An 8,262-nucleotide genomic window follows, 5' to 3' on the forward strand; every position below is an offset into this window, starting at 1 on the left:
GGGGCGGCCTGTGGCGGAGGAGGGCCGGGGCTGTCAGCGCCCGGGGCCGGGGCAGAGACGCTCGGCGGGCTGGGCCCGGCTCGGCTCCTCCACGCTCGCTCGCTCCGTCCCCGCCGCACCCCGGGGTGAGGGGAGCTGCGGCGTCTGCACGGTACCGTGAGGCGCAGAGACCGCCAGATGCAACGTGGCAACGGTGGGTCTGCACCCTCGCTCCAGCACCCTGCCCCTGCCCAGCCCCGGCGCTGCAGCCCCCCAGCTCTTCCACTTCCAGCCTCCTCCACTTTCACCCCCCTTCCCTACAGCGCCCTTGTTTCAATTCACCCACCTCCATCTCACCTCTCCCTCCTCTGCCCCGGCCTCCTGCTCCTCCATCTGCCTCCTTCCATCGCACCCTTGGCCATCAGGCGGCATCTCCACCGAGCACAACCCAACAGACAGCGTCCGGCCTTAGCTGAGCAGGTGCAAGAATCAACACCCCTTCCTCAAGACAGCCACCTTCATGATTTTTTCCCACTTTCTTACCAAAATAGAAGTGCCAAGTTTCTCGTGCTGGGGTAACTCCTTCGCTCTTCCAAGACAAGGCAGAACAATTATTTCTCAACGGGAAAAGCACGGTTACAATTTTAACAAAGGCATTTTCACTTTCAGAAATGACTTTTTACCAAAATATTTAATCAAAAATCCACCACGGAGCCAGTGTGAGAAACCTGTGCAATTGTAAGTCATCAACAGACAACTATCACGGGAAGCACAGGGCAACAGTAGTGGGAGGCAATGGGAGTGCTTACATCCCACCGCAAATAGCACCGATACCTCAAAAGTCACAGAAGTCACAGCTAGCAGACAAGTCAACACTTGTTTTATTTCCACCTAAACCAAACCCCATCCTGAACACACAGTAATGCATTTATAACTAGCTCAGTTCACAGGGGGAACTTGGATGGGCTCCCCATCTCACAGAAATGTATGGATGTTTTCCACTTACATGCACAAGGCCAAGACTTAATTCCTGGGAATTGGTGACACGGGAACACTGAACAGAAGAATAAATTGCATCTGTGCTTCCAAAATAAACAACAGCACAATACCTTCCAGCTGAAGTGATTTGGCCTGCACACCACTGGACTTCTGCCTTCGGTACCAGGGCCAAAAGCTGTGTTAGTTGGTAAAGATTTCTTGGCTCTGGGTGTGGATTAAAAAATAAAATTAAAGTTTGCTGTGCTGCTGAGGGAACTGCTCAACAGCTGCACGTGGCATTTCCAAGCTGATGTGCGAGACAGGCACAACAGTATTTGGACCACAACTGGTATTTCTGTGGAAGCATCAGAAGAGCATGGGGTAAATCGACACCAGCAGCAGCGCCCAGTGGCACGGCCGGGGGAGGTACACGGCACGACGGAAAGGAACAGACACAGTGTCAGTGCTACAAAAGATTTTTCAGTCATATCCATTAACGCCACGTATTTTGGGGCAGTACATTTACACTGAAGCAGTACAGAGATCACCGGATTGCATTTTTAAGAATCAGGACAGAAACCCCAAAGGTTCTAAGTGCTAAGAACTAGCACTCCTAGGACAACCACACAACCTTCAGGCTGATGTACTGACAACAGGTTATTGGGAGTAGTTCTAAGTCTTAACTTCATGGATTTGGAGATGGGGGTACGTAAGAAATATGAGAATGCTTGGAGACCAGACTGAGCCCATGGTGGATGTGCTGTGCTGGCATCTCCAAGCTGCCCCACGGAGCCCAGCTCTCCCTTTGCACACTCCATCCACCTGACCTTCAGCTTTGCCACAGGTTTACCTGTAGAAGTCAGGACATTTTCTGTTCTTTTCCACCCCTTGATACAAAACTTTGTTTCTAAGATTGTTTCCCCCCTTCCCTTTCCTTGAAGCCATTAGGAGTTGGGCTGCTCCTGCAGAACCAGTAGCCCGAGGTGGGCACATCAATACCTTCTCTGTCAGGGTTGCTGCTCCCAACGCCTGTTCCCTGTATTCTGCTCTCGTATTTAAGACTTGGTGCTTTATTAGACACAATGACATGAGGGAATTTTCCTTCCAGGTGAATTTGGTGGCGATATTCAGGCATGCTTCATCTGCTGGGGATTTTGTCTTTTTTCAACGAGTAAGCTGCAATACCTGTATATAGCCACGTGCAACTCACAATTATGACCTAATTCATACTGTGCCAGTGTCCACATGCCAAATCTGTAATTCTTACATTCATTTTAAGACCTTTCATTGCAACTCTATCTTAATAAGCTTTTCCTTAATTTCACAGGGTAAAGCTTCCCTTAAAAATTGTTAAGCTAACGTAACACACAAGTTAGTCTGATAACCTCTGGCTGCCAAACACGTGTTGCCCAGTCAGCAGGCCGCGCCAGGGAACGCACAGCAGAAGATGCACTCTCTACTTATCAAGTCATTGCACTTGTATCTAAAGAACGGGGTACCGTTAAAACTGAAATCTACTGGGAACTGAGACACATTTAGTCAATTAAATCATGCCATCTGATTATATCTTATGGTTTTTATTTCTGCTTTTAACACTACTCAGTAACGCAACTCATTTCAGTAGAGGTACTTCCTATTTATATGACTAGAAACTTAAAATCTGAAATGTTAATAAGGAGAAGCCTTCAAAGTAGGAAGCTCCCATCTGCTACGCAAAAACCCCTTTAGAATCTAATTTTAGCCTCGCAAAGTTTATTTTGTAGTTATACTGCACGTGTTTCTAAAGCACTCCAAGGACACAGCACGGCATAGGTGTTACTACAATCAAAGGCCAGATTCACAGACCTTGGTTTACATTACACTGCAGCCACCTGTTCTGGAGGTGACACCCCACCAGTAAATAGTGTTTCTGCTGCCAAGTTTCCTTCAGACAGTGATGGAGGAACCCCTCTAACTCCTACCAGGGCTGCAGCGGCAGCAGCTGCTGACTCAGCATGTTCTCCAGCTGCCCTGTCAGACTCCTGTCCCACCTGGAAACCTCCTCTGGCTCCCTCAAGCAGCACCACCATCCCCAGCACCTTCTGCTTTGCCAGGGCATGTGGTAGAACAGATGCTATGAAAAAAACAAGAGCTCACTGGCGAAGCTCGACTAGACTAGTGCTATTCAAAAGCCCATCCACTGGGATTTCTACTGAAAGCTTGTACTACAGAAGCCAGAGCATCCTGTGAGGCTTTTATTTTTTTTATTTTTTTTTTTTTACTTCTAACAATCTTTGCTCGTAATTGGCAATGAGGTTTTACAAGCTGAAAAGACAGAGGACAAGATGTTTCAAGTTTCCTCAAAAATCTCTAAAGCAAATGAGCATACTTTGTACTGATTTCTAAGAAAATTTGTTTTCACTTAAACCCATGGACTAACCACTTCATCCTTACCTCTATAAAAGATTCATAAAGCAAAACCAAACATTACTAAAATTTTAGAAAAGTTTCAAAGGGCTTTTTTGAATATGCACAAAATGCTGAACTGTTAGCCAAGTACGTTTTCACATGAATTTAAACAGAAAGTGATCTGTTAATATACATTCTGTAACGGGCAAACCTAGCCTCATAGGATGTGACATTATAAGGTAACAGTAGAAAATAAGACTAGATGCCACACTGCAAACTGTATTCTGACCTGAAAACAGGAGGCATTTTAATCCCTAAGAATACATGCATAAAAATTATAGACCGTTCAGAGTATCACGGGTTCAATACATAAAACCAGTTTTCAAACTTCATAGTCCCGATGGGGTGGAAAACACAACTTCCAAGTTTTTCCTTCCAAATCAGCCAATGCTGAAATGCAGAGAGTATCATGAACCTAGAGTGACTCACATTTTTTTAAAAGTCTAAAACATTTTAGCTCCTATGTTTCTGCAGTTTAAACACAAAGAAATCCACGACAGGCTCACTGCTAGAATACACTAGAATGTGGTTAAGCCTACTCCTTCTGGACACAGCAACATGATTTGATGTTTTTAAGATGTTGTTTTGTTTCAGTTCAAAGCCAAGAGTCACTTTTCAGTTACATTAATTAACAGTAAGCCAGAAAGACATTTTTAGTTCGAAATCAAGTTTTGCAAAAGTCTTAGCTAAATGCATTTACTACCTGAAGATTCGTAAATACCAAAGTAAAAGAGCAGATAATAAAACGTGATTTTAATCTTTTAATAAGATACACACAGAGAAAATACAAACATATCCTTCCTGTATGGTACACAGCACAAAACAGCTTTGAAGAGAATTCTGGTAAAAAACAGTACTCTGTTTCAGGCGTGCCTAAATAAATCAGGGGAATTTGTCCAGCACCCCTCACTTTGAACTCAGAGAAAGCTCTGACTCACTCCTTTGTAATACTTTCTAGTGTAAAGAGGCTCACAAGGTCAACTTTTATCCCTAATCTTGTGGAACATTCCTCAATACCTCCAACTCCAGCAGCTTTTATGCATGCCAAAATACAGACTGAAAAACTCTAACAGTGAAATTTAAACATGCAGAAAGTGAATTACAGGCCAAATAATTCCTGTAGTGCTCTTACTCTGTATTAGTTATAACTAGACTGCTTCATAAATTGCACTGAGAAAAAGACCAAGTGCTTCAAAGCTTGCAATTTAAGGGGGTGATTTTTTTTTTAAAAAAAAGGTTTATGTTGTTCTTCGCATCTGACAGTGAAGAAGTAAAAATGTTTCACTAACTTAGTATTAAATGCATATTTAAGTTTGAAAAAAACCTCACTAGCTGCTAAACTAACTTTACTTCTGAGTTTTTTCAACTTTCTTCTATACAGAATAAAGGTGAAGAAATTTTATTTTCCTTTTATACTGCCTTTAAATTGAAAAAGAAAAGACAAATGTTATTTTTTTACCCTCCAGGGTACCTGCAGGATTTAAAAGCAGCTTTCATAAAATAAAATAGCACCATGAATTTAAACTTCAGATGAGGAAATATGGTTTTCAATAACCAATTTTACAGCAGTAGAAAACTTCACTATGTAAAACAATATTCATATATTCAACTAGAAATGAATTAAGAAATCATCATCAAAACCTCAAAAGCATTCTAAGCCCCTCTGGATTATATGAGTTAGGACTGATAGGGGTGTGTGCAGCAAAGAAATCTCAGTTTTTTGAATTATGTCCAGTCTGGCATGAACCTGAAGATTTTTTTAAAAGTACTTAACATGCTTTCAACATCCATCTATAAATATTAAAACATACACAGAGTACAGAAATCAAAGATTTTTGCAATACAGGGGAACATTAAAAATGATACCTGAGGTCAGTGCGTGTTTCTGCTAAAAACCAGACGCAAATGCAACAGATTGGCTCCTTGAAAAGCAAGTATAATGCTGTTGGCTAGAAACATACATAATTAAAGTGAGAAACACAGCAAAACAGGGTACAAAAAGTGAGATACATAGCCTTAGCAATAACTGAATCACAACCCACAATTTAATTATCCATGTGTATTTTCTACAATGAGAATAGTTACAAAGGAATGCCCGTTTCTACAACCTTAGTAAACTAAGATCTAGACATACTTGGATACTTCTAAGATTGCATCTTGCCCTTCTTTTATTTAGGAGTCAGACAGACAAAAAAGACTCTGGAAATACCTTCCAGTAAGATTTTGCTGTAGAAGCATTTCAATGAAACGTCAGTATTCTAACCTATGCAGCTTGTCAGTCACTTGTTGCTAGATGCTGTGACCCTGTAAAATGTATTTAAAAGCACAATATTGCATAACTTGCCAAACTTCCATGTATACATCTTGGAGGATGGGTTTCTTAAAAGGCCATAAAGCAAAAAGATGCTGGAAGGAATGCTCTCAGACGTCAAAGTGAACACAGCATCACCTTGTATACTGGCCTTAAATCTTCAAAATGCAACATATATTCAGAAATCTGTAGTGGTCCTCTGACCTTAGGTACTGACTAAAATATATCAGCAACAGATAGGAACAACTGTTACACTTCTAGAATAAGGTCTTATTATATGCATACTCCAAGTTTATAGTAATTTCACTTTACTTCTGAAAATGACCCTTCAAGGTGATTTAAGAAATATTTCATGGACTTTCCTGTCTTTATTCCATGAAGTACATAAATCCAAATAGGAGGCAAGATTCATCTAGGAATAGTATGCTAGAAACATTCACAGTTCATTTTTCTTAACGGTCTGAAATTAGGCATGTTTTTAGATAACTAGTCACAAATACAACAGAAAGTTCTCATACAAAACCACAGCATATACCTAAGTGCAAGAAGCCCCGATTCATACTAAGATAGCAAGCATTCAGAAAGCAATGTTGGACCTCAGCCTTTTCTGAACATTTCAAACATACAGGACAGACTTATTCTCTACAGAACACAAGCTTTGCACTTAAAAAACAGCAAGCAGCAAGGCATAAACGTTTCCAGCATCTGGCTGTACAACAGTGATCCGGAACAGCAGCTGTGTGTGGCACGTAACGGCAGCTCCAAGAGGTGGATTCCATCTTTATGGTCAAAGGCGTATTCACGTAGCCTCCTTGTGCTTTCAGGTCCATGTAAAACTCATGTAGAAACAGTTTTACAAAGGTATATTGCAAAATTAAACAGTCCTTTTGAATAACTAAGAGGGTTATTTTCCCCACAGTCAGTACCTGAGCTGGAAGATTGGAACTAAGCAATAAATTGTATCAACTGGTCTTTTGCATCATGCTTGATAACCCAACATTAAAGGAAACAAATTATTTGTGGAATGAAAAAGATCTCCACAATGAGCACTTCTCATGGAACAGCACCCCAGTAATACTTCTCCATTTATTGAGGGTCAAAGAACTAGCTACTCAAATGGAGGACAGCAGCTTTTCATCACGGCCTGTGATATTTAGACTTCTACAGAGTTGGCTCCTGACTAAGTCATTTTCCATCTAGGAAATGTAAGCATTATTCAGTATTTCACATGGTAGACTTGTGATTCTTATTCAGTTCCTACCCACCCCTGCTTCAGAAATTATACATTTAAAGAAAAAGAAGACATTCAACAAGCAGCTGTGCACATCCCAAACTACTTCAACTATACAAACTAAAGGATCAATAAAAGCAAACAATAGAACGCCAAGATAAAAGGTCTAAATTAAGCAAATTCAGACACTTAACGCAATTTGCTCCTTTATTTATTCAACTTCAGTATTCTAGCTTGGCTGTTTAGCATGCATCTATTTTCTCAGGAACCAAAAAGAAAATGGCCAAAGCTTATGTGTTTTCTGGTTTTGTAATTTTAAAGCAACATTATTTTAAGCAAGGAGATAAAGCAAGTTTGTGTCTGAATGGTCACAATCCTTTGGATACTGCTGCGGTATCTGTGTAGGCCTGTCAGGATTTCAAATGTGTTTGACAATATGACTTGGCACTGATGCTGCTGCATCACGCACACTAGTCTGGCACGCATACCACCTATTCTCATCATTTTTTCCTTTCCTCCTCCTCCCTTCCCTGCAAGCGACTGGCAAGAACAGCTGCCGAGTATCCAGGATCAGCGAGAACTTGGGTTCTTGCGAAGAATAGTGACTGATCCCTTGTTTTCAAAGGGAAATATTCAAATGCTATCAACCCGTCGCTAAAGAAAAGTCAGCTGACACCAAATTCCCTGACACAACTTCATTAAGCGTTTTTCTTCTGAACAAAAAAAAATACTGTCTATGCAACTCTGATGTCTTACTGACAGCTTGAATACTAACTAAAGCAATGTTTCTTCCCACAGCCAATCAGGAATACTTTAATAACCAAGAAGATTTAGATCAGCTTTAATCAAAGCATGAATGGCTGTATATTTAAACAGCAGTAACTTGTATTCAAATAATCATTACTGATGTCAAATTAACTTTGAGTCATTACCCTTTAAATGTCAGCGAGCAGAGCATGTCATTCACATCCAGATCAGCATACATCCCCCAAAAGATGACAGAATCAGTGCACTCATCAGCGAAGTCCTGTATCTTTTAAAGTAAAACATTCAGTAAACATTTCAGCATTTTCTTTGAAGAGATGGTAAAGGTGGTGGTGAGGGGGGGATTTTAACCATGTGACACCGAAAAACACAATTCCCCCCCCCCCAAACAATTAACTGGATTCACAGAAGTTGGCTGAAATAAAACATAACAAAGACTTTCCCAGCAGCTATTGCCTCGCAGTTGCCTTTTTATAAACCAAAACATTATTACACAGTGAAACCCTTAAATCTATCAACGTTGAACAGGTATCATATAGAATCAGAACAA

The sequence above is a fragment of the Athene noctua genome, chromosome 5 (genome assembly GCF_965140245.1).
Source record: "Athene noctua chromosome 5, bAthNoc1.hap1.1, whole genome shotgun sequence".
Lineage (NCBI taxonomy): Eukaryota > Metazoa > Chordata > Aves > Strigiformes > Strigidae > Athene > Athene noctua.